Raw genomic sequence first — 27,895 nt, forward strand, 5'->3', positions numbered from 1 at the left:
GTTTAGCTAAAGGGAGCCTCAATGACCTGATTTTCGGCAAGCTCGCACGGGCCCCGGAGGGATTCACAGCTCGACTTACCCTACGTCGCGAGACATGCTTATGATAATTGTGTGCGCATACTTTAACAGGTACGATCATACCAGCACTAATGCACCGGATCCCATCAGAATCCCACAGTTAAGCGTGCTTGGGCGAGAGTACTAGGATGGGTGACCTCTTGGGAAGTCCTCGTTTAGCACCTTTTTTATTTATTATTTTTTTATTTTTTTTACGTCGTGCTTACCCTTGTTCTTTAAACGACGCTATATTGAATAGCCTAGCAAAAGCGAGCCTCAATGACCTGATTTTCGACAAGCTCGCACGGGCCCCGCAGGGATTCGCAGCTCGACTTACCCTACGTCGCGAGACATACTTATGATAATTGTGTGCGCATACTTTAAAAGGTGCGATTACACCAGCATTAATGCACCCAATCCCATCAGAATTCCGCAGCTATGCGTGCTTGGGCGAGAGTAGTACTAGGATGGGTGACCTCCTGGGAAGTCCTCGTGTAGCACCTTTTTTTTTTACGTCGTGCTTACACTTGTTCTTTAAACGATGCTATATTGAATAGTTTAGCTATAGCGAGCCTCAATGACCTGATTTTCGGCAAGCTCGCACGGGCCCCGTAGGGATTCGCAGCTCGACTTACCCTACGTCGTGAGACATGCTTATGATAATTGTGTGTGCATACTTTAACAGGTGCGATCATACCAGCACTAATGCACCGGATCCCATCAGAACTTCGCAGTTAAGCGTGCTTGGGCGAAAGTAGTACTAGGACGAGAGTAGTACTAGGATGGGTGACCTCTTGGGAAGTCCTCATGTTGCTCCTCTTATTTTTTTGTTTTTTTTACGTCGTGCTTACCCTCGTTCTTTAAACGACGCTATCTTGAATAGTTTATCTAAAGCGAGCCTCAATGACCTAATTTTTGGCAAGCTCGCACGAGCCCCGCAGGGATTCGCAGCTCGACTTACCCTACGTCGCGAGACATGCTTATGATAATTGTGTGCGCATACTTTAACAGGTACGATCATACCAGCACTAATGCACCGGATCCCATCAGAATCCCACAGTTAAGCGTGCTTGGGCGAGAGTACTAGGATGGGTGACCTCTTGGGAAGTCCACGTTTAGCACCTTTTTTATTTATTATTTTTTTATTTTTTTTACGTCGTGGTTACCCTTGTTCTTTAAATGACGCTATATTGAATAGCCTAGCTAAAGTGAGCCTCAATGACCTGATTTTCGGCAAGCTCGCACGGACCCGCAGGGATTCGCAGCTCGACTTACCCTACGTCGCGAGACATGCTTATGATAATTGTGTGCGCATACTTTAACAGGTGCGATTATACCAGCTTTAATGCACCGAATCCCATCAGAATTCCGCAGCTAAGCGTGCTTAGGCGAGAGTAGTACTAGGATGGGTGACCTCCTGGGAAGTCCTCGTGTAGCACCTTTTTTTTTTACGTCGTGGTTACACTTGTTCTTTAAACGACGCTATATTGAATAGTTTAGCTAAAGCGAGCCTCAATGACCTGATTTTCGGCAAGCTCGCACGGGCCCCGTAGGGATTCGCAGCTCGACTTACCCTACGTCGCGAGACATGCTTAGGATAATTGTGTGCGCATACTTTAACAGGTGCGATCATACCAGCACTAATGCTCCGGATCCCATCAGAACTTCGCCGTTAAGCGTGCTTGGGCGAAAGTAGTACTAGGACGAGAGTAGTACTAGGATGGGTGACCTCTTGGGAAGTCCTCATGTTGCACCTCTTTTTTTTTTTGTTTTTTTTTACGTCGTGCTTACCCTCGTTCTTTAAACGACGCTATCTTGAATAGTTTATCTAAAGCGAGCCTTAATGACCTAATTTTTGGCAAGCTCGCACGAGCCCCGCAGGGATTCCCAGCTCGACTTACCCTACGTTGCGAGACATGCCTATGATAATTGTGTGCGCATACTTTAACAGGTGCGATCATACCAACACTAATGCACCGGATCCCATCTGAACTCCGCAGTTAAGCGTGCTTGGGCGAGAGTAGTACTACGATGGGTGACCTCCTTGGAAGTCCTCGTGTAGCACCTTTTTTTTTACGTCGTGCTTACACTTGTTCTTTAAACGACGCTATATTGACTAGTTTAGCTAAAGCGAGCCTCAATGACCTGATTTTCGGCAAGCTCGCCCGGGCCCCATAGGGATTCGCAGTTCGACATACCCTACGTCGCGAGACATGCTTATGATAATTGTGTACGCATACTTTAACAGGTGCGATCATACTAGCATTAATGCACCGGATCCCATCAGAATTCCGCAGCTAAGCGTGCTTGGGCGAGAGTAGTACTAGGATGGGTGACCTTTTGGGAAGTCCTTGTGTCGCACCTCTTTTTTTTTTTTTTTACGTCGTGCTTACCCTCGTTCTTTAAATGACGCTAACTTAAATAGTTTCGCTAAAGCGAACCTCAATGACCTGATTTTCGACAAGCTCACACGGGCCCCGTAAGGCTTCGCAGCTCGACTTACCCTACGTCGCGAGACATGCTTATGATAATTGTGTGCGCCTACTTTAATAGGTGCGATCATACCAGCACTAATGCACCAGATCCCATCAGAACTCCGCAGTTAAGCGTGTTTGGGCGAGAGTAGTACTAGGACGAGAGTAGTACTAGGATGGTTACCTCTTGGCAAGTCCTCATGTTGCACCCCATTTTTTTTTTACGTCGTGCTTACCCTCGTTCTTTAAACGATGCTATCTTGAATAGTTTAGCTAAAGCAAGCCTCAATGACCTGATTTTCGGCAAGCTCGCTCGGTCCCCGCAGGGATTCGCAGCTCGACTTACCCTACGTCGCGAGACATGCTTATGATAATTGTGTGCGCATACTTTAACAGGTGCAATCAGACCAGCACTAATGCACCGGATCCCATCAGAACTCCGCCGTTATGCATGCTTGGTCGAGAGTAGTACTAGGATGGGTGACCTCCTGGGAAGTCCTCGTGTTGCATAACTTTTTTTTCTTTTTACGTCGTGCTTACCCTCGTTCTTTAAATGAAGCTATCTTGAATAGTTTAGCTAAAGCGAGCCTCAATGACCTGATTTTTGGCAAGCTCGCACGGGCCCCGTAGGGATTCACAGCTTGACTTACCCTACGTCGTGAGACATGCTTATGATAATTGTGTGCGCATACTTTAATAGTTGCGATCATACCAGCACTAATGCACCGGATCCCATCAGAACTCCGCAGTTAAGCGTGCTTGGGCGAGAGTAGTACTAGGATTGGCGACCTCCTGGGAAGTCCTTGTGTTGCATCTCCATTTTTTTTTACGTCGTGCTTACCCTTGTTCTTTAAACGACGCTATATTGACTAGTTTAGCTAAAGCGAGCCTCAATGACCTGATTTTCGGCTAGCTCGCCCGGGCCCCATAGGGATTCGCAGTTCGACATACCCTACGTCGCGAGACATGCTTATGATAATTGTGTACGCATACTTTAACAGGTGCGATCATACTAGCATTAATGCACCGGATCCCATCAGAATTCCGCAGCTAAGCGTGCTTGGGCGAGAGTAGTACTAGGATGGGTGACCTTTTGGGAAGTCCTTGTGTCGCACCTCTTTTTTTTTTTTTTACGTCGTGCTTACCCTCGTTCTTTAAATGACGCTAACTTAAATAGTTTCGCTAAAGCGAACCTCAATGACCTGATTTTCGACAAGCTCACACGGGCCCCGTAAGGCTTCGCAGCTCGACTTACCCTACGTCGCGAGACATGCTTATGATAATTGTGTGCGCCTACTTTAATAGGTGCGATCATACCAGCACTAATGCACCAGATCCCATCAGAATTCCGCAGCTAAGCGTGCTTGGGCGAGAGTAGTACTAGGATGGGTGACCTCCTAGGAAGTCCTCGTGTAGCAGCTTTTTTTTTTTACGTCGTGCTTACACTTGTTCTTTAAACGACGCTATATTGACTAGTTTAGCTAAAGCGAGCCTCAATGACCTGATTTTCGGCAAGCTCGCCCGGGCCCCATAGGGATTCGCAGTTCGACATACCCTACGTCGCGAGACATACTTATGATAATTGTGTGCGCATACTTTAACAGGTGCAATCAGACCAGCACTAATGCACCGGATCCCATCAGAACTCCGCCGTTATGCATGCTTGGTCGAGAGTAGTACTAGGATGGGTGACCTCCTGGGAAGTCCTCGTGTTGCATAACTTTTTTTTCTTTTTTACGTCGTGCTTACCCTCGTTCTTTAAATGACGCTATCTTGAATAGTTTAGCTAAAGCGAGCCTCAATGACCTGATTTTTGGCAAGCTCGCACGGGCCCCGTAGGGATTCGCAGCTTGACTTACCCTACGTCGTGAGACATGCTTATGATAATTGTGTGCGCATACTTTAATAGTTGCGATCATACCAGCACTAATGCACCGGATCCCATCAGAACTCCGCAGTTAAGCGTGCTTGGGCGAGAGTAGTACTAGGATTGGTGACCTCCTGGGAAGTCCTTGTGTTGCATCTCCTTTTTTTTTACGTCGTGCTTACCCTTGTTCTTTAAACGACGCTAACTTGAATAGTTTCGCTAAAGCGAACCTCAACGACCTGATTTTCTTCAAGCTCACACGGGCCCCGCAGGGCTTCGCAGCTCGACTTACCCTACGTCGCGAGACATGCTTATGATAATTGTGTGCGCATACTTTAATCGGTGCGATCATACCAGCACTAATGCACCGGATCCCATCAGAACTCCGCAGTTAAGCGTGCTTGGGCGAGAGTGGTACTAGGACGAAAGTAGTACTAGGATGTGTGACCTCCTGGGAAGTCCCCATGTTGCACCTCTTCTTTTTTTTGTTTTTTTAGTTTTTTTTCTACGTCGTGCTTACCCTCGTTCTTTAAACGAAGCTAACTTGAATAGTTTCGCTAAAGCGAACTTCAATGACCTGATTTTCGGCAAGCTCACACGGGCCCCGCAGGGCTTCGCAGCTCGACTTACCCTACGTCGCGAGACATGCTTATGATAATTGTGAGCGCATACTTTAATAGTTGCGATCATACCAGCACTAATGCACCGGATCCTATCAGAACTCCGCAGTTAAGCGTGCTTGGGCGAGAGTAGTACTAGGATGTGTGAACTCCTGGGAAGTCATCTTGTTGCACCTCTTTTTTTTTTTTTTACGTCCTGCTTACCCTTTTTTTTTACTTCGTGCTTACCCTCGTTCTTTAAACGACGCTAACTTGAATAGTTTAGCAAAAGCCTACCTCAATGACCTGATTTTCTTCAAGCTCACATGGGCCCCGCAGCGCTTCGCAACTCGACTTACCCTACGTCGCAAGACATGCTTATGATAATTGTGTGCGCATACTTTAATAGGTGCGATCATACCAGCACTAATGCATCGGATCCCATCAGAACTCCGCATTTAAGCGTGCTTGGGCGAGAGTAGTACTAGGATGGGTGACCTCCTGGGAAGTCCCCATGTTGCACCTCTTTTTTTTTGTTTTTTTTTTTTACGTCGTGCTTACCCTCGTTCTTTAAACGACGCTATCTTGAATAGTTTAGCTAAAGCGAGCCTCAATGACCTGATTTTCGGCAAGCTCGCACGGGCCCCGCAGGGATTCACAGCTCGACTTACCCTACGTCGCGAGACATACTTATGATAATTGTGTGCGCATACTTTAACAGGTGCCATCATACCAGCACTAATGCACCGGATCCCATCAGAATTCCGTAGTTAAGCGTGCTTGGACGAGAGTAGTACTAGGATGGGTGACCTCCTGGGAAGTCCTCGTGTAGCACCTTTTTTTTTTACGTCGTGCTTACCCTCGTTCTTTAAACGACGCTAACTTGAATAGTTTCGCTAAAGCGAACCTCAATGACCTGATTTTCGGCAAGCTCACACGGGCCCCGCAGGGCTTCGCAGCTCGACTTACCCTACGTCGCGAGACATGCTTATGATAATTGTGTGCGCAAACTTTAATAGGTGCGATCATACCAGCACTAATGCACCGGATCCCATCAGAACTCCGCAGCTAAGCGTGCTTGGGCGAGAGTAGTACTATGATGTGTGAACTCCTGGGAAGTCCTCGTGTTGCACCTCTTTTTTTTTTTTACGTCGTGCTTACCCCTTTTTTTTTTACTTCGTGCTTACCCTCGTTCTTTAAACGACGCTAACTTGAATAGTTTCGCTAAAGCGAACGTCAATGACCTGATTTTCTTCAAGCTCACACGGGCCCCGCAACCCTTCGCAACTCGACTTACCCTACGTCGCAAGACATGCTTATGATAATTGTGTGCGCATACTTTAAAATTTGCGATCATACCAGCACTAATGCACCGGATCCCATCAGAACTCCGCAGTTAAGCGTGCTTGGACGAGAGTAGTACTAGGACGAGAGTAGTACTAGGATGGGTGACCTCCTGGGAAGTCCCTATGTTGCACCTCTTTTTTTTGTTTTTTTTTTACGTCGTGCTTACCCTCGTTCTTTAAACGACGCTATCTTGAATAGTTTAGCTAAAGCGAGCCTCAATGACCTGATTTTCGGCAAGCTCGCACGGGCCCCGCAGGGATTCGCAGCTCGACTTACCCTACGTCGCGAGACATGCTTATAATAATTGTGTGCGCATACTTTAACAGGTACGATCATACCAGCACTAATGCACCGGATCCCATCAGAATTTCGCAGTTAAGCGTGCTTGTGCGAGAGTAGTATTAGGATGGGTGACCTCTTGGGAAGTCCTCGTGTAGCACCTTTTTTATTTATTATTTTTTTATTTTTTTTTACGTCATGCTTACCCTTGTTCTTTAAACGACGCTATATTGAATAGCTTAGCTAAAGCGAGCCTCAATGACCTGATTTTCGCCAAGCTCACACGGGCCTCGCAGGGATTCGCAGCTCGACTTACGCTACGTCGCGAGGCATGCTTATGATAATTGTGTGCGCATACTTTAACAGGTGCGATCACACCAGAATTAATGCACCGTATCCCATCATAATTCCGCAGCTAAGCGTGCTTGGGCGAGAGTAGTACTAGGATGGGTGACTTCCTGGGAAGTCCTCGTGTAGCACCTTTTTTTTTTTTACGTCGTGCTTACACTTGTTCTTTAAACGACGCTATATTGAATAGTTTAGCTAAAGCGAGCCTCAATGACCTGATTTTCGGCATGCTCGCACGGGCCCCATAGGGATTCGCAGTTCGACATACCCTACGTCGCGAGACATGCTTATGATAATTGTGTGCGCATACTTTAACAGGTGCGATCATACCAGCATTAATGCACCGGATCCCATCAGAATTCCACAGCTAAGCGTGCTTGGGCGAGAGTAGTACTAGGATGGGTGACCTCTTAGGAAGTCCTTGTGTCGCACCCTTTTTTTTTTTTTTTTTTTACGTCGTGCTTACCCTCGTTCTTTAAACGACGCTAACTTGAACAGTTTCGCTAAAGCGAACCTCGATGACCTTATTTTCTTCAAGCTTCCATGGGCCCCGCAGGGCTTCACAACTCGACTTACCCTACCTCGCGAGACATGCTTATGATAATTGTGTGCGCATACTTTAATAGGTGCGATCATACCAGCACTAATGCACCGGATCCCACCAGAACTCCGCAGTAAAGCGTGCTTGGGCGAGAGTAGTACTAGGACGAGAGTAGTACTAGGATGGGTAACCTCCTGGGAAGTCCCCAAGTTGCACCTCTTCTTTTTTTTGTTTTTTTAGTTTTTTTTTTACGTCATGCTCACCCTCGTTCTTTAAACGACGCTATCCTGAATAGTTTAGCTAAAGGGAGCCTCAATGACCTGATTTTCGGCAAGCTCGCACGGGCCCCGGAGGGATTCGCAGCTCGACTTACCCTACGTCGCGAGACATGCTTATGATAATTGTGTGCGCATACTTTAACAGGTACGATCATACCAGCACTAATGCACCGGATCCCATCAGAATCCCACAGTTAAGCGTGCTTGGGCGAGAGTACTAGGATGGGTGACCTCTTGGGAAGTCCTCGTTTAGCACCTTTTTTATTTATTATTTTTTTATTTTTTTTACGTCGTGCTTACTCTTGTTCTTTAAACGACGCTATATTGAATAGCCTAGCAAAAGCGAGCCTCAATGACCTGATTTTCGACAAGCTCGCACGGGCCCCGCAGGGATTCGCAGCTCGACTTACCCTACGTCGCGAGACATACATATGATAATTGTGTGCGCATACTTTAAAAGGTGCGATTACACCAGCATTAATGCACCCAATCCCATCAGAATTCCGCAGCTATGCGTGCTTGGGCGAGAGTAGTACTAGGATGGGTGACCTCCTGGGAAGTCCTCGTGTAGCACCTTTTTTTTTTACGTCGTGCTTACACTTGTTCTTTAAACGATGCTATATTGAATAGTTTAGCTAAAGCGAGCCTCAATGACCTGATTTTCGGCAAGCTCGCACGGGCCCCGTAGGGATTCGCAGCTCGACTTACCCTACGTCGTGAGACATGCTTATGATAATTGTGTGTGCATACTTTAACAGGTGCGATCATACCAGCACTAATGCACCGGATCCCATCAGAACTTCGCAGTTAAGCGTGCTTGGGCGAAAGTAGTACTAGGACGAGAGTAGTACTAGGATGGGTGACCTCTTGGGAAGTCCTCATGTTGCTCCTCTTATTTTTTTTGTTTTTTTTACGTCGTGCTTACTCTCGTTCTTTAAACGACGCTATCTTGAATAGTTTATCTAAAGCGAGCCTCAATGACCTAATTTTTGGCAAGCTCGCACGAGCCCCGCAGGGATTCGCAGCTCGACTTACCCTACGTCGCGAGACATGCTTATGATAATTGTGTGCGCATACTTTAACAGGTACGATCATACCAGCACTAATGCACCGGATCCCATCAGAATCCCACAGTTAAGCGTGCTTGGGCGAGAGTACTAGGATGGGTGACCTCTTGGGAAGTCCACGTTTAGCACCTTTTTTATTTATTATTTTTTAATTTTTTTTTTACGTCGTGGTTACCCTTGTTCTTTAAATGACGCTATATTGAATAGCCTAGCTAAAGTGAGCCTCAATGACCTGATTTTCGGCAAGCTCGCACGGACCCGCAGGGATTCGCAGCTCGACTTACCATACGTCGCGAGACATGCTTATGATAATTGTGTGCGCATACTTTAACAGGTGCGATTATACCAGCTTTAATGCACCGAATCCCATCAGAATTCCGCAGCTAAGCGTGCTTAGGCGAGAGTAGTACTAGGATGGGTGACCTCCTGGGAAGTCCTCGTGTAGCACCTTTTTTTTTTACGTCGTGGTTACACTTGTTCTTTAAACGACGCTATATTGAATAGTTTAGCTAAAGCGAGCCTCAATGACCTGATTTTCGGCAAGCTCGCACGGGCCCCGTAGGGATTCGCAGCTCGACTTACCCTACGTCGTGAGACATGCTTATGATAATTGTGTGCGCATACTTTAACAGGTGCGATCATACCAGCACTAATGCTCCGGATCCCATCAGAACTTCGCCGTTAAGCGTGCCTGGGCGAAAGTAGTACTAGGACGAGAGTAGTACTAGGATGGGTGACCTCTTGGGAAGTCCTCATGTTGCACCTCTTTTTTTTTTTGTTTTTTTTTTACGTCGTGCTTACCCTCGTTCTTTAAACGACGCTATATTGAATAGTTTAGCTAAAGCGAGCCTCAATGACCTGATTTTCGGCATGCTCGCACGGGTCCCATAGGGATTCGCAGTTCGACATACCCTACGTCGCGAGACATGCTTATGATAATTGTGTGCGCATACTTTAACAGGTGCGATCATACCAGCATTAATGCACCGGATCCCATCAGAATTCCACAGCTAAGCGTGCTTGGGCGAGAGTAGTACTAGGATGGGTGACCTCTTAGGAAGTCCTTGTGTCGCACCCTTTTTTTTTTTTTTTTTTACGTCGTGCTTACCCTCGTTCTTTAAACGACGCTAACTTGAACAGTTTCGCTAAAGCGAACCTCGATGACCTTATTTTCTTCAAGCTTCCATGGGCCCCGCAGGGCTTCACAACTCGACTTACCCTACCTCGCGAGACATGCTTATGATAATTGTGTGCGCATACTTTAATAGGTGCGATCATACCAGCACTAATGCACCGGATCCCATCAGAACTCCGCAGTAAAGCGTGCTTGGGCGAGAGTAGTACTAGGACGAGAGTAGTACTAGGATGGGTAACCTCCTGGGAAGTCCCCAAGTTGCACCTCTTCTTTTTTTTGTTTTTTTAGTTTTTTTTTTACGTCGTGCTCACCCTCGTTCTTTAAACGACGCTATCCTGAATAGTTTAGCTAAAGGGAGCCTCAATGACCTGATTTTCGGCAAGCTCGCACGGGCCCCGGAGGGATTCGCAGCTCGACTTACCCTACGTCGCGAGACATGCTTATGATAATTGTGTGCGCATACTTTAACAGGTACGATCATACCAGCACTAATGCACCGGATCCCATCAGAATCCCACAGTTAAGCGTGCTTGGGCGAGAGTACTAGGATGGGTGACCTCTTGGGAAGTCCTCGTTTAGCACCTTTTTTATTTATTATTTTTTTATTTTTTTTACGTCGTGCTTACCCTTGTTCTTTAAACGACGCTATATTGAATAGCCTAGCAAAAGCGAGCCTCAATGACCTGATTTTCGACAAGCTCGCACGGGCCCCGCAGGGATTCGCAGCACGACTTACCCTACGTCGCGAGACATACATATGATAATTGTGTGCGCATACTTTAAAAGGTGCGATTACACCAGCATTAATGCACCCAATCCCATCAGAATTCCGCAGCTATGCGTGCTTGGGCGAGAGTAGTACTAGGATGGGTGACCTCCTGGGAAGTCCTCGTGTAGCACCTTTTTTTTTTACGTCGTGCTTACACTTGTTCTTTAAACGATGCTATATTGAATAGTTTAGCTAAAGCGAGCCTCAATGACCTGATTTTCGGCAAGCTCGCACGGGCCCCGTAGGGATTCGCAGCTCGACTTACCCTACGTCGTGAGACATGCTTATGATAATTGTGTGTGCATACTTTAACAGGTGCGATCATACCAGCACTAATGCACCGGATCCCATCAGAACTTCGCAGTTAAGCGTGCTTGGGCGAAAGTAGTACTAGGACGAGAGTAGTACTAGGATGGGTGACCTCTTGGGAAGTCCTCATGTTGCTCCTCTTATTTTTTTGTTTTTTTTACGTCGTGCTTACTCTCGTTCTTTAAACGACGCTATCTTGAATAGTTTATCTAAAGCGAGCCTCAATGACCTAATTTTTGGCAAGCTCGCACGAGCCCCGCAGGGATTCGCAGCTCGACTTACCCTACGTCGCGAGACATGCTTATGATAATTGTGTGCGCATACTTTAACAGGTACGATCATACCAGCACTAATGCACCGGATCCCATCAGAATCCCACAGTTAAGCGTGCTTGGGCGAGAGTACTAGGATGGGTGACCTCTTGGGAAGTCCACGTTTAGCACCTTTTTTATTTATTATTTTTTTATTTTTTTTACGTCGTGGTTACCCTTGTTCTTTAAATGACGCTATATTAAATAGCCTAGCTAAAGTGAGCCTCAATGACCTGATTTTCGGCAAGCTCGCACGGACCCGCAGGGATTCGCAGCTCGACTTACCCTACGTCGCGAGACATGCTTATGATAATTGTGTGCGCATACTTTAACAGGTGCGATTATACCAGCTTTAATGCACCGAATCCCATCAGAATTCCGCAGCTAAGCGTGCTTAGGCGAGAGTAGTACTAGGATGGGTGACCTCCTGGGAAGTCCTCGTGTAGCACCTTTTTTTTTTACGTCGTGGTTACACTTGTTCTTTAAACGACGCTATATTGAATAGTTTAGCTAAAGCGAGCCTCAATGACCTGATTTTCGGCAAGCTCGCACGGGCCCCGTAGGGATTCGCAGCTCGACTTACCCTACGTCGCGAGACATGGTTATGATAATTGTGTGCGCATACTTTAACAGGTGCGATCATACCAGCACTAATGCTCCGGATCCCATCAGAACTTCGCCGTTAAGCGTGCTTGGGCGAAAGTAGTACTAGGACGAGAGTAGTACTAGGATGGGTGACCTCTTGGGAAGTCCTCATGTTGCACCTCTTTTTTTTTTTGTTTTTTTTTACGTCGTGCTTACCCTCGTTCTTTAAACGACGCTATCTTGAATAGTTTATCTAAAGCGAGCCTCAATGACCTAATTTTTGGCAAGCTCGCACGAGCCCCGCAGGGATTCCCAGCTCGACTTACCCTACGTTGCGAGACATGCTTATGATAATTGTGTGCGCATACTTTAACAGGTGCGATCATACCAACACTAATGCACCGGATCCCATCTGAACTCCGCAGTTAAGCGTGCTTGGGCGAGAGTAGTACTACGATGGGTGACCTCCTTGGAAGTCCTCGTGTAGCACCTTTTTTTTATGTCGTGCTTACCCTTGTTCTTTAAACGACGCTATATTGAATAGCTTAGCTAATGCGAGCCTCAATGACCTAATTTTCGGCAAGTTCACACGGGCCCCGCAGGGATTCACAGCTCGACTTACCCTACGTCGCGAGACATGCTTATGATATTTGTGTGCGCATACTTTAACAGGTGCGATCATACCAGCACTAATGCACCGGATCCTATCAGAATTCCGCAGTTAAGCGTGCTTGGGGGAGAGTAGTACTAGGATGGGTGATCTCCTGGGAAGTCCTCGTGTAGCACCTCTTTTTTTTTTATTTTTTTTACGTCGTGCTTACCCTTGTTCTTTAAACGATGCTATATTAAATAGTTTAACTAAAGCGAGCCTCAATGACCTGATTTTCGGCAAGCTCGCACGGGCCCGCAGGGATTCGCAGCTCGACTTACCCTACGTCGCGAGACATGCTTATGATAATTGTGTGCGCATACTTTAACAGGTACGATCATACCAGCACTAATGCACCGGATCCCATCAGAATTCCGTAGTTAAGCGTGCTTGGACGAGAGTAGTACTAGGATGGGTGACCTCCTGGGAAGTCCTCGTGTAGTAACTTTTTTATTTATTATTTTTTTATTTTTTTTACGTCGTGCTTACCCTTGTTCTTTAAACGACGCTATATTGAATAGCTCAGCTAAAGCGAGCCTCAATGACCTAATTTTCGGCAAGTTCACACGGGCCCCGCAGGGATTCGCAGCTCGACTTACCCTACGTCGCGAGACATGCTTATGATAATTGTGTGCGCATACTTTAACAGGTGCGATCATACCAGCACTAATGCACCAGATCCTATCAGAATTCCGCAGTTAAACGTGCTTGGGCGAGAGTAGTACTAGGATGGGTGATCTCCTGGGAAGTCCTCGTGTTGCACCACTTTTTTTTTTTTACGTCGTGCTTACCCTCGTTATTTAAACGACACTATCTTGAATAGTTTAGCGAAAGCGAGCCTCATTGACCTGATTTTCGGCAAGCTCGCACGGGCCCCACAGGGATTCACAACTCGACTTACCCTACGTCGCAAGACATGCTTATGATAATTGTGTGCGCATACTTAAATAGGTGCGATCATACCAGCACTAATGCACCGGATCCCATCAGAACTCCGCAGTTAAGCGTGCTTGGGCGAGAGTAGTACTAGGACGAGAGTAGTACTAGGATGGGTGACCTCATGCGAAGTCCCCATGTTGCACCTCTTTTTTTTGTTTTTTTTTTACGTCGTGCTTACCTTCGTTCTTTAAACGACGCTATCTTGAATAGTTTAGCTAAAGCGAGCCTCAATGACCTGATTTTTGGCAAGCTCGCACGGGCCCCGCAGGGATTCATAGCTCGACTTACCCTACGTCGCGAGACATGCTTATGATAATTGTGTGCACATTCTTTAACAGGTACGATCATACCAGCACTAATGCACCGGATCCCATCAGAATTCCGCAGTTAAGCGTGCTTGGACGAGAGTAGTACTAGGATGGGTGACCTCCTGGGAAGTCCTCGTGTAGCACCTTTTTTTTTACGTCGTGCTTACCCTCGTTCTTTAAACGACGCTAACTTGAATAGTTTCGCTAAAGCGAACCTCAATGACCTGATTTTCGGAAAGCTCACACGGGCCCCTCAGGGCTTCGCAGCTCGACTTACCCTACGTCGCGAGGCATGCTTATGGTAATTGTGTGCGCATACTTTAATAGGTGCGATCATACCAGCACTAATGCACCGGATCCCATCAGAACTCCGCAGTTAAGCGTGCTTGGGCGAGAGTAGTACTAGGACGAGAGTAGTACTAGGATGGGTGACCTCATGCGAAGTCCCCATGTTGCACCTCTTTTTTTTGTTTTTTTTTTACGTCGTGCTTACCTTCGTTCTTTAAACGACGCTATCTTGAATAGTTTAGCTAAAGCGAGCCTCAATGACCTGATTTTTGGCAAGCTCGCACGGGCCCCGCAGGGATTCATAGCTCGACTTACCCTACGTCGCGAGACATGCTTATGATAATTGTGTGCACATTCTTTAACAGGTACGATCATACCAGCACTAATGCACCGGATCCCATCAGAATTCCGCAGTTAAGCGTGCTTGGACGAGAGTAGTACTAGGATGGGTGACCTCCTGGGAAGTCCTCGTGTAGCACCTTTTTTTTTACGTCGTGCTTACCCTCGTTCTTTAAACGACGCTAACTTGAATAGTTTCGCTAAAGCGAACCTCAATGACCTGATTTTCGAAAAGCTCACACGGGCCCCTCAGGGCTTCGCAGCTCGACTTACCCTACGTCGCGAGGCATGCTTATGGTAATTGTGTGCGCATACTTAATAGGTGCGATCATACCAGCACTAATGCACCGGATCCCATCAGAACTCCGCAGTTAAGCATGCTTGGGCGAGAGTAGTACTAGGATGAGTGACTTCCTGCGAAGTCCTCGTGTTGCACCTCTTTTTTTTTTTTTTTACGTCGTGCTTACCCTTTTTTTTTACGTCGTGCTTACCCTCGTTCTTTAAACGACGCTAACTTGAATAGTTTCGCTAAAGCGAACCTCAATGACCTGATTTTCTTCAAGCTCACACGGGCCCCGCAGCGCTTCACAACTCGACTTACCCTACGTCGCAAGACATGCTTATGATAATTGTGTGCGCATACTTTAATAGGTGCGATCATACCAGCACTAATGCACCGGATCCCATCAGAACTCCGCAGTTAAGCGTGCTTGGGCGAGAGTAGTACTAGGACGAGAGTAGTACTAGGATGGGTGACCTCCTGGGAAGTCCCCACGTTGCACCTCTTTTTTTTTGTTTTTTTTTACGTCGTGCTTACCCTCGTTCTTTAAATGACGCTATCTTGAATAGTTTAGCTAAAGCGAGCCTCAATGACCTGATTTTTGGCAAGCTCGCACGGGCCCCGCAGGGATTCGCAGCTCGACTTACCCTACGTCGCGAGGCATGCTTATGGTAATTGTGTGCGCATACTTAACAGGTACGATCATACCAGCACTAATGCACCGGATCCTATCAGAATTTTGCTGTTAAGCGTGCTTGGGCAAGAGTTGTATTAGGATGGGTGACCTCCTGGGAAGTCCTCGTGTAGCACCTTTTTTATTTTTTATTTTTTTATTTTTTTTTAGGTCGTGCTTACCCTTGTTCTTTAAACGACGCTATATTGAATAGCTTAGCTAAAGCGGGCCTCAATTACCTGATTTTCGGCAAGCTCGCACGGGCCCCGCAGGGATTCACAGCTCGACATACCCTACGTCGCGAGACTTGCTTATGATAATTGTGTACGCATACTTTAACAGGTGCGATCATACCAGCATTAATGCACCGGATCCCATCAGAATTCCGCAGCTAAGCGTGCTTGGGCGAGAGTAGTACTAGGATGGGTGACCTCCTAGGAAGTCCTCGTGTAGCAGCTTTTTTTTTTTACGTCGTGCTTACACTTGTTCTTTAAACGACGCTATATTGACTAGTTTAGCTAAAGCGAGCCTCAATGACCTGATTTTCGGCAAGCTCGCCCGGGCCCCATAGGGATTCGCAGTTCGACATACCCTACGTCGCGAGACATGCTTATGATAATTGTGTACGCATACTTTAACAGGTGCGATCATACTAGCATTAATGCACCGGATCCCATCAGAATTCCGCAGCTAAGCGTGCTTGGGCGAGAGTAGTACTAGGATGGGTGACCTTTTGGGAAGTCCTTGTGTCGCACCTCTTTTTTTTTTTTTTTTTACGTCGTGCTTACCCTCGTTCTTTAAATGACGCTAACTTAAATAGTTTCGCTAAAGCGAACCTCAATGACCTGATTTTCGACAAGCTCACACGGGCCCCGTAAGGCTTCGCAGCTCGACTTACCCTACGTCGCGAGACATGCTTATGATAATTGTGTGCGCGTACTTTAATAGGTGCGATCATACCAGCACTAATGCACCAGATCCCATCAGAACTCCGCAGTTAAGCGTGTTTGGGCGAGAGTAGTACTAGGACGAGAGTAGTACTAGGATGGTTACCTCTTGGCAAGTCCTCATGTTGCACCCCATTTTTTTTTTACGTCGTGCTTACCCTCGTTCTTTAAACGATGCTATCTTGAATAGTTTAGCTAAAGCAAGCCTCAATGACCTGATTTTCGGCAAGCTCGCTCGGTCCCCGCAGGGATTCGCAGCTCGACTTACCCTACGTCGCGAGACATGCTTATGATAATTGTGTGCGCATACTTTAACAGGTGCAATCAGACCAGCACTAATGCACCGGATCTCATCAGAACTCCGCCGTTATGCATGCTTGGTCGAGAGTAGTACTAGGATGGGTGACCTCCTGGGAAGTCCTCGTGTTGCATAACTTTTTTTTCTTTTTACGTCGTGCTTACCCTCGTTCTTTAAATGACGCTATCTTGAATAGTTTAGCTAAAGCGAGCCTCAATGACCTGATTTTTGGCAAGCTCGCACGGGCCCCGTAGGGATTCGCAGCTTGACTTACCCTACGTTGTGAGACATGCTTATGATAATTGTGTGCGCATACTTTAATAGTTGCGATCATACCAGCACTAATGCACCGGATCCCATCAGAACTCCGCAGTTAAGCGTGCTTGGGCGAGAGTAGTACTAGGATTGGTGACCTCCTGGGAAGTCCTTGTGTTGCATCTCCATTTTTTTTACGTCGTGCTTACCCTTGTTCTTTAAACGACGCTATATTGACTAGTTTAGCTAAAGCGAGCCTCAATGACCTGATTTTCGGCAAGCTCACCCGGGCCCCATAGGGATTCGCAGTTCGACATACCCTACGTCGCGAGACATGCTTATGATAATTGTGTACGCATACTTTAACAGGTGCGATCATACTAGCATTAATGCACCGGATCCCATCAGAATTCCGCAGCTAAGCGTGCTTGGGCGAGAGTAGTACTAGGATGGGTGACCTTTTGGGAAGTCCTTGTGTCGCACCTCTTTTTTTTTTTTTTTACGTCGTGCTTACCCTCGTTCTTTAAATGACGCTAACTTAAATAGTTTCGCTAAAGCGAACCTCAATGACCTGATTTTCGACAAGCTCACACGGGCCCCGTAAGGCTTCGCAGCTCGACTTACCCTACGTCGCGAGACATGCTTATGATAATTGTGTGCGCCTACTTTAATAGGTGCGATCATACCAGCACTAATGCCCCAGATCCCATCAGAATTCCGCAGCTAAGCGTGCTTGGGCGAGAGTAGTACTAGGATGGGTGACCTCCTAGGAAGTCCTCGTGTAGCAGCTTTTTTTTTTTTACGTCGTGCTTACACTTGTTCTTTAAACGACGCTATATTGACTAGTTTAGCTAAAGCGAGCCTCAATGACCTGATTTTCGGCAAGCTCGCCCGGGCCCCATAGGGATTCGCAGTTCGACATACCCTACGTCGCGAGACATGCTTATGATAATTGTGTACGCATACTTTAACAGGTGCGATCATACTAGCATTAATGCACCGGATCCCATCAGAATTCCGCAGCTAAGCGTGCTTGGGCGAGAGTAGTACTAGGATGGGTGACCTTTTGGGAAGTCCTTGTGTCGCACCTCTTTTTTTTTTTTTTACGTCGTGCTTACCCTCGTTCTTTAAATGACGCTAACTTAAATAGTTTCGCTAAAGCGAACCTCAATGACCTGATTTTCGACAAGCTCACACGGGCCCCGTAAGGCTTCGCAGCTCGACTTACCCTACGTCGCGAGACATGCTTATGATAATTGTGTGCGCCTACTTTAATAGGTGCGATCATACCAGCACTAATGCACCAGATCCCATCAGAATTCCGCAGCTAAGCGTGCTTGGGCGAGAGTAGTACTAGGATGGGTGACCTCCTAGGAAGTCCTCGTGTAGCAGCTTTTTTTTTTTTACGTCGTGCTTACACTTGTTCTTTAAACGACGCTATATTGACTAGTTTAGCTAAAGCGAGCCTCAATGACCTGATTTTCGGCAAGCTCGCCCGGGCCCCATAGGGATTCGCAGTTCGACATACCCTACGTCGCGAGACATGCTTATGATAATTGTGTACGCATACTTTAACAGGTGCGATCATACTAGCATTAATGCACCGGATCCCATCAGAATTCCGCAGCTAAGCGTGCTTGGGCGAGAGTAGTACTAGGATGGGTGACCTTTTGGGAAGTCCTTGTGTCGCACCTCTTTTTTTTTTTTTTTTTACGTCGTGCTTACCCTCGTTCTTTAAATGACGCTAACTTAAATAGTTTCGCTAAAGCGAACCTCAATGACCTGATTTTCGACAAGCTCACACGGGCCCCGTAAGGCTTCGCAGCTCGAGTTACCCTACGTCGCGAGACATGCTTATGATAATTGTGTGCGCGTACTTTAGTAGGTGCGATCATACCAGCACTAATGCACCAGATCCCATCAGAACTCCGCAGTTAAGCGTGTTTGGGCGAGAGTAGTACTAGGACGAGAGTAGTACTAGGATGGTTACCTCTTGGCAAGTCCTCATGTTGCACCCCATTTTTTTTTTACGTCGTGCTTACCCTCGTTCTTTAAACGATGCTATCTTGAATAGTTTAGCTAAAGCAAGCCTCAATGACCTGATTTTCGGCAAGCTCGCTCGGTCCCCGCAGGGATTCGCAGCTCGACTTACCCTACGTCGCGAGACATGCTTATGATAATTGTGTGCGCATACTTTAACAGGTGCAATCAGACCAGCACTAATGCACCGGATCCCATCAGAACTCCGCCGTTATGCATGCTTGGTCGAGAGTAGTACTAGGATGGGTGACCTCCTGGGAAGTCCTCGTGTTGCATAACTTTTTTTTCTTTTTACGTCGTGCTTACCCTCGTTCTTTAAATGACGCTATCTTGAATAGTTTAGCTAAAGCGAGCCTCAATGACCTGATTTTTGGCAAGCTCGCACGGGCCCCGTAGGGATTCGCAGCTTGACTTACCCTACGTTGTGAGACATGCTTATGATAATTGTGTGCGCATACTTTAATAGTTGCGATCATACCAGCACTAATGCACCGGATCCCATCAGAACTCCGCAGTTAAGCGTGCTTGGGCGAGAGTAGTACTAGGATTGGTGACCTCCTGGGAAGTCCTTGTGTTGCATCTCCATTTTTTTTACGTCGTGCTTACCCTTGTTCTTTAAACGACGCTATATTGACTAGTTTAGCTAAAGCGAGCCTCAATGACCTGATTTTCGGCAAGCTCACCCGGGCCCCATAGGGATTCGCAGTTCGACATACCCTACGTCGCGAGACATGCTTATGATAATTGTGTACGCATACTTTAACAGGTGCGATCATACTAGCATTAATGCACCGGATCCCATCAGAATTCCGCAGCTAAGCGTGCTTGGGCGAGAGTAGTACTAGGATGGGTGACCTTTTGGGAAGTCCTTGTGTCGCACCTCTTTTTTTTTTTTTTTTTACGTCGTGCTTACCCTCGTTCTTTAAATGACGCTAACTTAAATAGTTTCGCTAAAGCGAACCTCAATGACCTGATTTTCGACAAGCTCACACGGGCCCCGTAAGGCTTCGCAGCTCGACTTACCCTACGTCGCGAGACATGCTTATGATAATTGTGTGCGCCTACTTTAATAGGTGCGATCATACCAGCACTAATGCACCAGATCCCATCAGAATTCCGCAGCTAAGCGTGCTTGGGCGAGAGTAGTACTAGGATGGGTGACCTCCTAGGAAGTCCTCGTGTAGCAGCTTTTTTTTTTTTACGTCGTGCTTACACTTGTTCTTTAAACGACGCTATATTGACTAGTTTAGCTAAAGCGAGCCTCAATGACCTGATTTTCGGCAAGCTCGCCCGGGCCCCATAGGGATTCGCAGTTCGACATACCCTACGTCGCGAGACATGCTTATGATAATTGTGTACGCATACTTTAACAGGTGCGATCATACTAGCATTAATGCACCGGATCCAATCAGAATTCCGCAGCTAAGCGTGCTTGGGCGAGAGTAGTACTAGGATGGGTGACCTTTTGGGAAGTCCTTGTGTCGCACCTCTTTTTTTTTTTTTTACGTCGTGCTTACCCTCGTTCTTTAAATGACGCTAACTTAAATAGTTTCGCTAAAGCGAACCTCAATGACCTGATTTTCGACAAGCTCACACGGGCCCCGTAAGGCTTCGCAGCTCGACTTACCCTACGTCGCGAGACATGCTTATGATAATTGTGTGCGCCTACTTTAATAGGTGCGATCATACCAGCACTAATGCACCAGATCCCATCAGAACTCCGCAGTTAAGCGTGTTTGGGCGAGAGTAGTACTAGGACGAGAGTAGTACTAGGATGGTGACCTCTTGGCAAGTCCTCATGTTGCACCCCATTTTTTTTTTACGTCGTGCTTACCCTCGTTCTTTAAACGATGCTATCTTGAATAGTTTAGCTAAAGCAAGCCTCAATAACCTGATTTTCGGCAAGCTCGCTCGGTCCCCGCAGGGATTCGCAGCTCGACTTACCCTACGTCGCGAGACATGCTTATGATAATTGTGTGCGCATACTTTAACAGGTGCAATCAGACCAGCACTAATGCACCGGATCCCATCAGAACTCCGCCGTTATGCATGCTTGGTCGAGAGTAGTACTAGGATGGGTGACCTCCTGGGAAGTCCTCGTGTTGCATAACTTTTTTTTCTTTTTTACGTCGTGCTTACCCTCGTTCTTTAAATGACGCTATCTTGAATAGTTTAGCTAAAGCGAGCCTCAATGACCTGATTTTTGGCAAGCTCGCACGGGCCCCGTAGGGATTCGCAGCTTGACTTACCCTACGTCGTGAGACATGCTTATGATAATTGTGTGCGCATACTTTAATAGTTGCGATCATACCAGCACTAATGCACCGGATCCCATCAGAACTCCGCAGTTAAGCGTGCTTGGGCGAGAGTAGTACTAGGATTGGTGACCTCCTGGGAAGTCCTTGTGTTGCATCTCCTTTTTTTTTACGTCGTGCTTACCCTTGTTCTTTAAACGACGCTAACTTGAATAGTTTCGCTAAAGCGAACCTCAACGACCTGATTTTCTTCAAGCTCACACGGGCCCCGCAGGGCTTCGCAGCTCGACTTACCCTACGTCGCGAGACATGCTTATGATAATTGTGTGCGCATACTTTAATCGGTGCGATCATACCAGCACTAATGCACCGGATCCCATCAGAACTCCGCAGTTAAGCGTGCTTGGGCGAGAGTGGTACTAGGACGAAAGTAGTACTAGGATGTGTGACCTCCTGGGAAGTCCCCATGTTGCACCTCTTCTTTTTTTTGTTTTTTTAGTTTTTTTTCTACGTCGTGCTTACCCTCGTTCTTTAAACGAAGCTAACTTGAATAGTTTCGCTAAAGCGAACTTCAATGACCTGATTTTCGGCAAGCTCACACGGGCCCCGCAGGGCTTCGCAGCTCGACTTACCCTACGTCGCGAGACATGCTTATGATAATTGTGAGCGCATACTTTAATAGTTGCGATCATACCAGCACTAATGCACCGGATCCTATCAGAACTCCGCAGTTAAGCGTGCTTGGGCGAGAGTAGTACTAGGATGTGTGAACTCCTAGGAAGTCATCTTGTTGCACCTCTTTTTTTTTTTTTACGTCCTGCTTACCCTTTTTTTTACTTCGTGCTTACCCTCGTTCTTTAAACGACGCTAACTTGAATAGTTTAGCAAAAGCCTACCTCAATGACCTGATTTTCTTCAAGCTCACATGGGCCCCGCAGCGCTTCGCAACTCGACTTACCCTACGTCGCAAGACATGCTTATGATAATTGTGTGCGCATACTTTAATAGGTGCGATCATACCAGCACTAATGCATCGGATCCCATCAGAACTCCGCATTTAAGCGTGCTTGGGCGAGAGTAGTACTAGGATGGGTGACCTCCTGGGAAGTCCCCATGTTGCACCTCTTTTTTTTTGTTTTTTTTTTTTTACGTCGTGCTTACCCTCGTTCTTTAAACGACGCTATCTTGAATAATTTAGCTAAAGCGAGCCTCAATGACCTGATTTTCGGCAAGCTCGCACGGGCCCCGCAGGGATTCACAGCTCGACTTACCCTACGTCGCGAGACATACTTATGATAATTGTGTGCGCATACTTTAACAGGTGCCATCATACCAGCACTAATGCACCGGATCCCATCAGAATTCCGTAGTTAAGCGTGCTTGGACGAGAGTAGTACTAGGATGGGTGACCTCCTGGGAAGTCCTCGTGTAGCACCTTTTTTTTTACGTCGTGCTTACCCTCGTTCTTTAAACGACGCTAACTTGAATAGTTTCGCTAAAGCGAACCTCAATGACCTGATTTTCGGCAAGCTCACACGGGCCCCGCAGGGCTTCGCAGCTCGACTTACCCTACGTCGCGAGACATGCTTATGATAATTGTGTGCGCAAACTTTAATAGGTGCGATCATACCAGCACTAATGCACCGGATCCCATCAGAACTCCGCAGCTAAGCGTGCTTGGGCGAGAGTAGTACTATGATGTGTGAACTCCTGGGAAGTTCTCGTGTTGCACCTCTTTTTTTTTTTTTTACGTCGTGCTTACCCCTTTTTTTTTTACTTCGTGCTTACCCTCGTTCTTTAAACGACGCTAACTTGAATAGTTTCGCTAAAGCGAACGTCAATGACCTGATTTTCTTCAAGCTCACACGGGCCCCGCAACCCTTCGCAACTCGACTTACCCTACGTCGCAAGACATGCTTATGATAATTGTGTGCGCATACTTTAATATTTGCGATCATACCAGCACTAATGCACCGGATCCCATCAGAACTCCGCAGTTAAGCGTGCTTGGGCGAGAGTAGTACTAGGACGAGAGTAGTACTAGGATGGGTGACCTCCTGGGAAGTCCCTATGTTGCACCTCTTTTTTTTGTTTTTTTTTACCTCGTGTTTATCCAGCACTAATGCACCGGATCCCATCAGAACTCCGCAGTTAAGCGTGTTTGGGCGAGAGTAGTACTAGGACGAGAGTAGTACTAGGATGGGTGACCTCTTGGCAAGTCCTCATGTTGTACCCCATTTTTTGGTATTTTTTTACCTCGTGTTTATCCTCGTTCTTTAAACGACGCTATCTTGAATAGTTTAGCTAAAGCAAGCCTCAATTACCTGATTTTCGGCAAGCTCGCACAGCCCCCGCAGGGATTCGCAACTCGACTTACCCTACGTCGCGAGACATGCTTATGATAATTGTGTGCGCATACTTTAACAGGTGCAATCATACCAGCACTAATGCACCGGATCCCATCAGAACTCCGCCGTTATGCATGCTTGGGCGAGAGTAGTACTAGGATGGGTGACCTCCTGGGAAGTCCTCGTGTTGCACCACTTTTTTTTCTTTTTTACGTCGTGCTTACCCTCGTTCTTTAAACGACGCTATCTTGAATAGTTTAGCTAAAGCGAGCCTCAATGACCTGATTTTCGGCAAGCTCGCACGGGCCCCGTAGGGATTCGCATCTCGACTTACCCTACGTTGCGAGACATGCTTATGATAATTGTGTGCGCATACTTTAACAGGTGCGATCATACCAGCACTAATGCACCGAATCCCATCAGAACTCTACAGTTAAGATTGGTTGGGCAAGAGTAGTACTAGGATGGGTGACCTCCTGGGAAGTCCTCGTGTTGCACCTTTTTTTTTTTACGTCGTGCTTACCCTCGTTCTTTAAACGACGCTAACTTGAACAGTTTCGCTAAAGCGAACCTCAATGACCTTATTTTCTTCAAGCTTCCATGGGCCCCGCAGGGCTTCACAACTCGACTTACCCTACCTCGCGAGACATGCTTATGATAATTGTGTGCGCATACTTTAATAGGTGCGATCATACCAGCACTAATGCACCGGATCCCATCAGAACTCCGCAGTAAAGCGTGCTTGGGCGAGAGTAGTACTAGGACGAGAGTAGTACTAGGATGGGTAACCTCCTGGGAAGTCCCCAAGTTGCACCTCTTCTTTTTTTTGTTTTTTTAGTTTTTTTTTTACGTCGTGCTCACCCTCGTTCTTTAAACGACGCTATCCTGAATAGTTTAGCTAAAGGGAGCCTCAATGACCTGATTTTCGGCAAGCTCGCACGGGCCCCGGAGGGATTCGCAGCTCGAGTTACCCTACGTCGCGAGACATGCTTATGATAATTGTGTGCGCATACTTTAACAGGTACGATCATACCAGCACTAATGCACCGGATCCCATCAGAATCCCACAGTTAAGCGTGCTTGGGCGAGAGTACTAGGATGGGTGACCTCTTGGGAAGTCCTCGTTTAGCACCTTTTTTATTTATTATTTTTTTATTTTTTTTACGTCGTGCTTACCCTTGTTCTTTAAACGACGCTATATTGAATAGCCTAGCAAAAGCGAGCCTCAATGACCTGATTTTCGACAAGCTCGCATGGGCCCCGCAGGGATTCGCAGCTCGACTTACCCTACGTCGCGAGACATACTTATGATAATTGTGTGCGCATACTTTAAAAGGTGCGATTACACCAGCATTAATGCACCCAATCCCATCAGAATTCCGCAGCTATGCGTGCTTGGGCGAGAGTAGTACTAGGATGGGTGACCTCCTGGGAAGTCCTCGTGTAGCACCTTTTTTTTTTACGTCGTGCTTACACTTGTTCTTTAAACGATGCTATATTGAATAGTTTAGCTAAAGCGAGCCTCAATGACCTGATTTTCGGCAAGCTCGCACGGGCCCCGTAGGGATTCGCAGCTCGACTTACCCTACGTCGTGAGACATGCTTATGATAATTCTGTGTGCATACTTTAACAGGTGCGATCATACCAGCACTAATGCACCGGATCCCATCAGAACTTCGCAGTTAAGCGTGCTTGGGCGAAAGTAGTACTAGGACGAGAGTAGTACTAGGATGGGTGACCTCTTGGGAAGTCCTCATGTTGCTCCTCTTATTTTTTTGTTTTTTTTACGTCGTGCTTACCCTCGTTCTTTAAACGACGCTATCTTGAATAGTTTATCTAAAGCGAGCCTCAATGACCTAATTTTTGGCAAGCTCGCACGAGCCCCGCAGGGATTCGCAGCTCGACTTACCCTACGTCGCGAGACATGCTTATGATAATTGTGTGCGCATACTTTAACAGGTACGATCATACCAGCACTAATGCACCGGATCCCATCAGAATCCCACAGTTAAGCGTGCTTGGGCGAGAGTACTAGGATGGGTGACCTCTTGGGAAGTCCACGTTTAGCACCTTTTTTATTTATTATTTTTTTATTTTTTTTACGTCGTGGTTACCCTTGTTCTTTAAATGACGCTATATTGAATAGCCTAGCTAAAGTGAGCCTCAATGACCTGATTTTCGGCAAGCTCGCACGGACCCGCAGGGATTCGCAGCTCGACTTACCCTACGTCGCGAGATGCTTATGATAATTGTGTGCGCATACTTTAACAGGTGTGATTATACCAGCTTTAATGCACCGAATCCCATCAGAATTCCGCAGCTAAGCGTGCTTAGGCGAGAGTAGTACTAGGATGGGTGACCTCCTGGGAAGTCCTCGTGTAGCACCTTTTTTTTTTACGTCGTGGTTACACTTGTTCTTTAAACGACGCTATATTGAATAGTTTAGCTAAAGCGAGCCTCAATGACCTGATTTTCGGTAAGCTCGCACGGGCCCCGTAGGGATTCGCAGCTCGACTTACCCTACGTCGCGAGACATGCTTATGATAATTGTGTGCGCATACTTTAACAGGTGCGATCATACCAGCACTAATGCTCCGGATCCCATCAGAACTTCGCCGTTAAGCGTGCTTGGGCGAAAGTAGTACTAGGACAAGAGTAGTACTAGGATGGGTGACCTCTTGGGAAGTCCTCATGTTGCACCTCTTTTTTTTTTGTTTTTTTTTTACGTCGTGCTTACCCTCGTTCTTTAAACGACGCTATCTTGAATAGTTTATCTAAAGCGAGCCTCAATGACCTAATTTTTGGCAAGCTCGCACGAGCCCCGCAGGGATTCCCAGCTCGACTTACCCTACGTTGCGAGACATGCTTATGATAATTGTGTGCGCATACTTTAACAGGTGCGATCATACCAGCACTAATGCACCGGATCCTATCAGAATTCCGCAGTTAAGCGTGCTTGGGTGAGAGTAGTACTAGGATGGGTGATCTCTTGGGAAGTCCTCGTGTAGCACCTCTTTTTTTTTTATTTTTTTTACGTCGTGCTTACCCTTGTTCTTTAAACGATGCTATATTAAATAGTTTAACTAAAGCGAGCCTCAATGACCTGATTTTCGGCAAGCTCGCACGGGCCCGCAGGGATTCGCAGCTCGACTTACCCTACGTCGCGAGACATGCTTATGATAATTGTGTGCGCATACTTTAACAGGTACGATCATACCAGCACTAATGCACCGGATCCCATCAGAATTCCGTAGTTAAGCGTGCTTGGACGAGAGTAGTACTAGGATGGGTGACCTCCTGGGAAGTCCTCGTGTAGTAACTTTTTTATTTATTATTTTTTTATTTTTTTTACGTCGTGCTTACCCTTGTTCTTTAAACGACGCTATATTGAGTAGCTCAGCTAAAGCGAGCCTCAATGACCTAATTTTCGGCAAGTTCACACGGGCCCCGCAGGGATTCGCAGCTCGACTTACCCTACGTCGCGAGACATGCTTATGATAATTGTGTGCGCATACTTTAACAGGTGCGATCATACCAGCACTAATGCACCAGATCCTATCAGAATTCCGCAGTTAAACGTGCTTGGGCGAGAGTAGTACTAGGATGGGTGATCTCCTGGGAAGTCCTCGTGTTGCACCACTTTTTTTTTTTTACGTCGTGCTTACCCTCGTTATTTAAACGACACTATCTTGAATAGTTTAGCGAAAGCGAGCCTCATTGACCTGATTTTCGGCAAGCTCGCACGGGCCCCGCAGGGATTCGCAGCTCGACTTACCCTACGTCGCGAGACATGCTTATGATAATTGTGTGCGCATACTTTAACAGGTATGATCATACCAGCACTAATGCACCGGATTCCATCAGAATTCCGCAGTTAAGCGTGCTTGGGCGAGAGTAGTACCAAGATGGGTAACCTCCTGGGAAGTCCTCGTGTAGCACCTTTTTTATTTATTATTTTTTTATTTTTTTTTACGTCGTGCTTACCCTTGTTCTTTAAACGACACTATATTGAATAGCTTAGCTAAAGCGAGCCTCAATGACATGATTTTCGGCAATCTCGCACGGGCCCCGCAGGGATTCGCAGCTCGACTTACCCTACGTCGCGAGACATGCTTATGATAATTGTGTGCGCAAACTTTAACAGGTGTGATCATACTCGCACTAATGCACCAGATCCCATCAGAATTCCGCAGTTAAGCGTGCTTGGGCGAGAGTAGTACTAGGACGAGAGTAGTACTAGTATGGGTGACCTCTTGGGAAGTCCTCATGTTGCACCTCTTTTTTTTTGTTTCTTTTTTTGTTTTTTTAC

At 46.8% G+C, this 27,895-nt stretch overlaps 18 non-coding genes and 62 pseudogenes across 18 annotated transcripts; all 80 read left to right on the top strand.

Annotated features, from left to right (window-relative positions):
• The first annotated feature begins 127 nt into the window (after positions 1-127).
• LOC148556528 (5S ribosomal RNA) lies at positions 128-243 on the top strand (annotated as a pseudogene).
• Positions 244-442: 199 nt separating this feature from the next.
• Positions 443-561, top strand: LOC148556529 (5S ribosomal RNA; annotated as a pseudogene).
• Positions 562-740: 179 nt separating this feature from the next.
• Positions 741-876, top strand: LOC148556530 (5S ribosomal RNA; annotated as a pseudogene).
• A 190-nt stretch (positions 877-1,066) lies between these two features.
• Positions 1,067-1,182, top strand: LOC148556531 (5S ribosomal RNA; annotated as a pseudogene).
• A 198-nt stretch (positions 1,183-1,380) lies between these two features.
• LOC148556532 (5S ribosomal RNA) lies at positions 1,381-1,499 on the top strand (annotated as a pseudogene).
• A 507-nt stretch (positions 1,500-2,006) lies between these two features.
• On the top strand, positions 2,007-2,125 carry LOC148556533 (5S ribosomal RNA). The gene has a single exon (XR_015891733.1). It is a non-coding gene; the product is annotated as a 5S ribosomal RNA (ribosomal RNA).
• Positions 2,126-2,303: 178 nt separating this feature from the next.
• On the top strand, positions 2,304-2,422 carry LOC148556534 (5S ribosomal RNA). The gene has a single exon (XR_015891324.1). It is a non-coding gene; the product is annotated as a 5S ribosomal RNA (ribosomal RNA).
• Positions 2,423-2,925: 503 nt separating this feature from the next.
• On the top strand, positions 2,926-3,044 carry LOC148556535 (5S ribosomal RNA; annotated as a pseudogene).
• Positions 3,045-3,229: 185 nt separating this feature from the next.
• LOC148556536 (5S ribosomal RNA) lies at positions 3,230-3,348 on the top strand. The gene has a single exon (XR_015891560.1). It is a non-coding gene; the product is annotated as a 5S ribosomal RNA (ribosomal RNA).
• A 182-nt stretch (positions 3,349-3,530) lies between these two features.
• On the top strand, positions 3,531-3,649 carry LOC148556537 (5S ribosomal RNA). Its single transcript, XR_015891325.1, has one exon. It is a non-coding gene; the product is annotated as a 5S ribosomal RNA (ribosomal RNA).
• A 185-nt stretch (positions 3,650-3,834) lies between these two features.
• LOC148556538 (5S ribosomal RNA) lies at positions 3,835-3,953 on the top strand (annotated as a pseudogene).
• A 180-nt stretch (positions 3,954-4,133) lies between these two features.
• Positions 4,134-4,252, top strand: LOC148556539 (5S ribosomal RNA; annotated as a pseudogene).
• Positions 4,253-4,438: 186 nt separating this feature from the next.
• Positions 4,439-4,557, top strand: LOC148556540 (5S ribosomal RNA). The gene has a single exon (XR_015891390.1). It is a non-coding gene; the product is annotated as a 5S ribosomal RNA (ribosomal RNA).
• A 181-nt stretch (positions 4,558-4,738) lies between these two features.
• Positions 4,739-4,874, top strand: LOC148556541 (5S ribosomal RNA; annotated as a pseudogene).
• Positions 4,875-5,076: 202 nt separating this feature from the next.
• On the top strand, positions 5,077-5,195 carry LOC148556542 (5S ribosomal RNA; annotated as a pseudogene).
• A 209-nt stretch (positions 5,196-5,404) lies between these two features.
• LOC148556543 (5S ribosomal RNA) lies at positions 5,405-5,523 on the top strand (annotated as a pseudogene).
• A 193-nt stretch (positions 5,524-5,716) lies between these two features.
• Positions 5,717-5,835, top strand: LOC148556544 (5S ribosomal RNA). The gene has a single exon (XR_015891654.1). It is a non-coding gene; the product is annotated as a 5S ribosomal RNA (ribosomal RNA).
• Positions 5,836-6,014: 179 nt separating this feature from the next.
• Positions 6,015-6,133, top strand: LOC148556545 (5S ribosomal RNA). Its single transcript, XR_015889405.1, has one exon. It is a non-coding gene; the product is annotated as a 5S ribosomal RNA (ribosomal RNA).
• Positions 6,134-6,342: 209 nt separating this feature from the next.
• LOC148556546 (5S ribosomal RNA) lies at positions 6,343-6,478 on the top strand (annotated as a pseudogene).
• Positions 6,479-6,668: 190 nt separating this feature from the next.
• Positions 6,669-6,787, top strand: LOC148556547 (5S ribosomal RNA; annotated as a pseudogene).
• A 200-nt stretch (positions 6,788-6,987) lies between these two features.
• On the top strand, positions 6,988-7,106 carry LOC148556548 (5S ribosomal RNA; annotated as a pseudogene).
• A 181-nt stretch (positions 7,107-7,287) lies between these two features.
• On the top strand, positions 7,288-7,406 carry LOC148556549 (5S ribosomal RNA; annotated as a pseudogene).
• A 189-nt stretch (positions 7,407-7,595) lies between these two features.
• On the top strand, positions 7,596-7,731 carry LOC148556550 (5S ribosomal RNA; annotated as a pseudogene).
• Positions 7,732-7,933: 202 nt separating this feature from the next.
• Positions 7,934-8,049, top strand: LOC148556551 (5S ribosomal RNA; annotated as a pseudogene).
• Positions 8,050-8,248: 199 nt separating this feature from the next.
• LOC148556552 (5S ribosomal RNA) lies at positions 8,249-8,367 on the top strand (annotated as a pseudogene).
• A 179-nt stretch (positions 8,368-8,546) lies between these two features.
• On the top strand, positions 8,547-8,682 carry LOC148556553 (5S ribosomal RNA; annotated as a pseudogene).
• Positions 8,683-8,873: 191 nt separating this feature from the next.
• On the top strand, positions 8,874-8,989 carry LOC148556554 (5S ribosomal RNA; annotated as a pseudogene).
• Positions 8,990-9,189: 200 nt separating this feature from the next.
• Positions 9,190-9,308, top strand: LOC148556555 (5S ribosomal RNA; annotated as a pseudogene).
• A 508-nt stretch (positions 9,309-9,816) lies between these two features.
• On the top strand, positions 9,817-9,935 carry LOC148556556 (5S ribosomal RNA; annotated as a pseudogene).
• Positions 9,936-10,123: 188 nt separating this feature from the next.
• Positions 10,124-10,259, top strand: LOC148556557 (5S ribosomal RNA; annotated as a pseudogene).
• Positions 10,260-10,461: 202 nt separating this feature from the next.
• Positions 10,462-10,577, top strand: LOC148556558 (5S ribosomal RNA; annotated as a pseudogene).
• A 199-nt stretch (positions 10,578-10,776) lies between these two features.
• Positions 10,777-10,895, top strand: LOC148556559 (5S ribosomal RNA; annotated as a pseudogene).
• Positions 10,896-11,074: 179 nt separating this feature from the next.
• On the top strand, positions 11,075-11,210 carry LOC148556560 (5S ribosomal RNA; annotated as a pseudogene).
• A 190-nt stretch (positions 11,211-11,400) lies between these two features.
• LOC148556561 (5S ribosomal RNA) lies at positions 11,401-11,516 on the top strand (annotated as a pseudogene).
• Positions 11,517-11,714: 198 nt separating this feature from the next.
• Positions 11,715-11,833, top strand: LOC148556562 (5S ribosomal RNA; annotated as a pseudogene).
• A 507-nt stretch (positions 11,834-12,340) lies between these two features.
• Positions 12,341-12,459, top strand: LOC148556563 (5S ribosomal RNA). The gene has a single exon (XR_015891734.1). It is a non-coding gene; the product is annotated as a 5S ribosomal RNA (ribosomal RNA).
• A 177-nt stretch (positions 12,460-12,636) lies between these two features.
• Positions 12,637-12,755, top strand: LOC148556564 (5S ribosomal RNA; annotated as a pseudogene).
• Positions 12,756-12,944: 189 nt separating this feature from the next.
• Positions 12,945-13,063, top strand: LOC148556565 (5S ribosomal RNA; annotated as a pseudogene).
• A 199-nt stretch (positions 13,064-13,262) lies between these two features.
• Positions 13,263-13,381, top strand: LOC148556566 (5S ribosomal RNA; annotated as a pseudogene).
• A 183-nt stretch (positions 13,382-13,564) lies between these two features.
• LOC148556567 (5S ribosomal RNA) lies at positions 13,565-13,700 on the top strand (annotated as a pseudogene).
• A 190-nt stretch (positions 13,701-13,890) lies between these two features.
• LOC148556568 (5S ribosomal RNA) lies at positions 13,891-14,009 on the top strand (annotated as a pseudogene).
• A 178-nt stretch (positions 14,010-14,187) lies between these two features.
• Positions 14,188-14,323, top strand: LOC148556569 (5S ribosomal RNA; annotated as a pseudogene).
• Positions 14,324-14,513: 190 nt separating this feature from the next.
• LOC148556570 (5S ribosomal RNA) lies at positions 14,514-14,632 on the top strand (annotated as a pseudogene).
• Positions 14,633-14,809: 177 nt separating this feature from the next.
• On the top strand, positions 14,810-14,928 carry LOC148556571 (5S ribosomal RNA; annotated as a pseudogene).
• A 210-nt stretch (positions 14,929-15,138) lies between these two features.
• Positions 15,139-15,274, top strand: LOC148556572 (5S ribosomal RNA; annotated as a pseudogene).
• Positions 15,275-15,463: 189 nt separating this feature from the next.
• LOC148556573 (5S ribosomal RNA) lies at positions 15,464-15,582 on the top strand (annotated as a pseudogene).
• Positions 15,583-15,782: 200 nt separating this feature from the next.
• Positions 15,783-15,901, top strand: LOC148556574 (5S ribosomal RNA; annotated as a pseudogene).
• A 180-nt stretch (positions 15,902-16,081) lies between these two features.
• LOC148556575 (5S ribosomal RNA) lies at positions 16,082-16,200 on the top strand. Its single transcript, XR_015891326.1, has one exon. It is a non-coding gene; the product is annotated as a 5S ribosomal RNA (ribosomal RNA).
• Positions 16,201-16,705: 505 nt separating this feature from the next.
• Positions 16,706-16,824, top strand: LOC148556576 (5S ribosomal RNA; annotated as a pseudogene).
• Positions 16,825-17,009: 185 nt separating this feature from the next.
• LOC148556577 (5S ribosomal RNA) lies at positions 17,010-17,128 on the top strand. The gene has a single exon (XR_015891391.1). It is a non-coding gene; the product is annotated as a 5S ribosomal RNA (ribosomal RNA).
• A 181-nt stretch (positions 17,129-17,309) lies between these two features.
• LOC148556578 (5S ribosomal RNA) lies at positions 17,310-17,428 on the top strand. The gene has a single exon (XR_015891327.1). It is a non-coding gene; the product is annotated as a 5S ribosomal RNA (ribosomal RNA).
• A 186-nt stretch (positions 17,429-17,614) lies between these two features.
• Positions 17,615-17,733, top strand: LOC148556579 (5S ribosomal RNA; annotated as a pseudogene).
• Positions 17,734-17,914: 181 nt separating this feature from the next.
• On the top strand, positions 17,915-18,033 carry LOC148556580 (5S ribosomal RNA). Its single transcript, XR_015891328.1, has one exon. It is a non-coding gene; the product is annotated as a 5S ribosomal RNA (ribosomal RNA).
• A 185-nt stretch (positions 18,034-18,218) lies between these two features.
• Positions 18,219-18,337, top strand: LOC148556581 (5S ribosomal RNA; annotated as a pseudogene).
• Positions 18,338-18,518: 181 nt separating this feature from the next.
• Positions 18,519-18,637, top strand: LOC148556582 (5S ribosomal RNA). The gene has a single exon (XR_015891329.1). It is a non-coding gene; the product is annotated as a 5S ribosomal RNA (ribosomal RNA).
• Positions 18,638-19,142: 505 nt separating this feature from the next.
• Positions 19,143-19,261, top strand: LOC148556583 (5S ribosomal RNA; annotated as a pseudogene).
• Positions 19,262-19,446: 185 nt separating this feature from the next.
• On the top strand, positions 19,447-19,565 carry LOC148556584 (5S ribosomal RNA). Its single transcript, XR_015891392.1, has one exon. It is a non-coding gene; the product is annotated as a 5S ribosomal RNA (ribosomal RNA).
• Positions 19,566-19,746: 181 nt separating this feature from the next.
• Positions 19,747-19,865, top strand: LOC148556585 (5S ribosomal RNA). Its single transcript, XR_015891331.1, has one exon. It is a non-coding gene; the product is annotated as a 5S ribosomal RNA (ribosomal RNA).
• Positions 19,866-20,053: 188 nt separating this feature from the next.
• LOC148556586 (5S ribosomal RNA) lies at positions 20,054-20,172 on the top strand (annotated as a pseudogene).
• A 181-nt stretch (positions 20,173-20,353) lies between these two features.
• On the top strand, positions 20,354-20,472 carry LOC148556587 (5S ribosomal RNA; annotated as a pseudogene).
• Positions 20,473-20,974: 502 nt separating this feature from the next.
• On the top strand, positions 20,975-21,093 carry LOC148556588 (5S ribosomal RNA; annotated as a pseudogene).
• A 186-nt stretch (positions 21,094-21,279) lies between these two features.
• Positions 21,280-21,398, top strand: LOC148556589 (5S ribosomal RNA). The gene has a single exon (XR_015891393.1). It is a non-coding gene; the product is annotated as a 5S ribosomal RNA (ribosomal RNA).
• A 181-nt stretch (positions 21,399-21,579) lies between these two features.
• Positions 21,580-21,715, top strand: LOC148556590 (5S ribosomal RNA; annotated as a pseudogene).
• A 202-nt stretch (positions 21,716-21,917) lies between these two features.
• On the top strand, positions 21,918-22,036 carry LOC148556591 (5S ribosomal RNA; annotated as a pseudogene).
• A 207-nt stretch (positions 22,037-22,243) lies between these two features.
• On the top strand, positions 22,244-22,362 carry LOC148556592 (5S ribosomal RNA; annotated as a pseudogene).
• Positions 22,363-22,556: 194 nt separating this feature from the next.
• LOC148556593 (5S ribosomal RNA) lies at positions 22,557-22,675 on the top strand. Its single transcript, XR_015891655.1, has one exon. It is a non-coding gene; the product is annotated as a 5S ribosomal RNA (ribosomal RNA).
• A 178-nt stretch (positions 22,676-22,853) lies between these two features.
• On the top strand, positions 22,854-22,972 carry LOC148556594 (5S ribosomal RNA). The gene has a single exon (XR_015888837.1). It is a non-coding gene; the product is annotated as a 5S ribosomal RNA (ribosomal RNA).
• A 211-nt stretch (positions 22,973-23,183) lies between these two features.
• LOC148556595 (5S ribosomal RNA) lies at positions 23,184-23,319 on the top strand (annotated as a pseudogene).
• Positions 23,320-23,662: 343 nt separating this feature from the next.
• On the top strand, positions 23,663-23,781 carry LOC148556596 (5S ribosomal RNA; annotated as a pseudogene).
• A 186-nt stretch (positions 23,782-23,967) lies between these two features.
• LOC148556597 (5S ribosomal RNA) lies at positions 23,968-24,086 on the top strand (annotated as a pseudogene).
• A 180-nt stretch (positions 24,087-24,266) lies between these two features.
• On the top strand, positions 24,267-24,402 carry LOC148556598 (5S ribosomal RNA; annotated as a pseudogene).
• A 202-nt stretch (positions 24,403-24,604) lies between these two features.
• Positions 24,605-24,720, top strand: LOC148556599 (5S ribosomal RNA; annotated as a pseudogene).
• Positions 24,721-24,919: 199 nt separating this feature from the next.
• On the top strand, positions 24,920-25,038 carry LOC148556600 (5S ribosomal RNA; annotated as a pseudogene).
• Positions 25,039-25,217: 179 nt separating this feature from the next.
• On the top strand, positions 25,218-25,353 carry LOC148556601 (5S ribosomal RNA; annotated as a pseudogene).
• A 190-nt stretch (positions 25,354-25,543) lies between these two features.
• Positions 25,544-25,659, top strand: LOC148556602 (5S ribosomal RNA; annotated as a pseudogene).
• A 196-nt stretch (positions 25,660-25,855) lies between these two features.
• On the top strand, positions 25,856-25,974 carry LOC148556603 (5S ribosomal RNA; annotated as a pseudogene).
• Positions 25,975-26,481: 507 nt separating this feature from the next.
• LOC148556604 (5S ribosomal RNA) lies at positions 26,482-26,600 on the top strand (annotated as a pseudogene).
• Positions 26,601-26,789: 189 nt separating this feature from the next.
• Positions 26,790-26,908, top strand: LOC148556605 (5S ribosomal RNA; annotated as a pseudogene).
• Positions 26,909-27,107: 199 nt separating this feature from the next.
• On the top strand, positions 27,108-27,226 carry LOC148556606 (5S ribosomal RNA; annotated as a pseudogene).
• A 183-nt stretch (positions 27,227-27,409) lies between these two features.
• On the top strand, positions 27,410-27,528 carry LOC148556607 (5S ribosomal RNA; annotated as a pseudogene).
• Positions 27,529-27,895: the final 367 nt, after the last annotated feature.

This window comes from Arachis ipaensis, chromosome B6 (genome assembly GCF_059453495.1).
Source record: "Arachis ipaensis isolate K30076 ecotype BB chromosome B6, ASM5945349v1, whole genome shotgun sequence".
Classification (NCBI taxonomy): domain Eukaryota; kingdom Viridiplantae; phylum Streptophyta; class Magnoliopsida; order Fabales; family Fabaceae; genus Arachis; species Arachis ipaensis.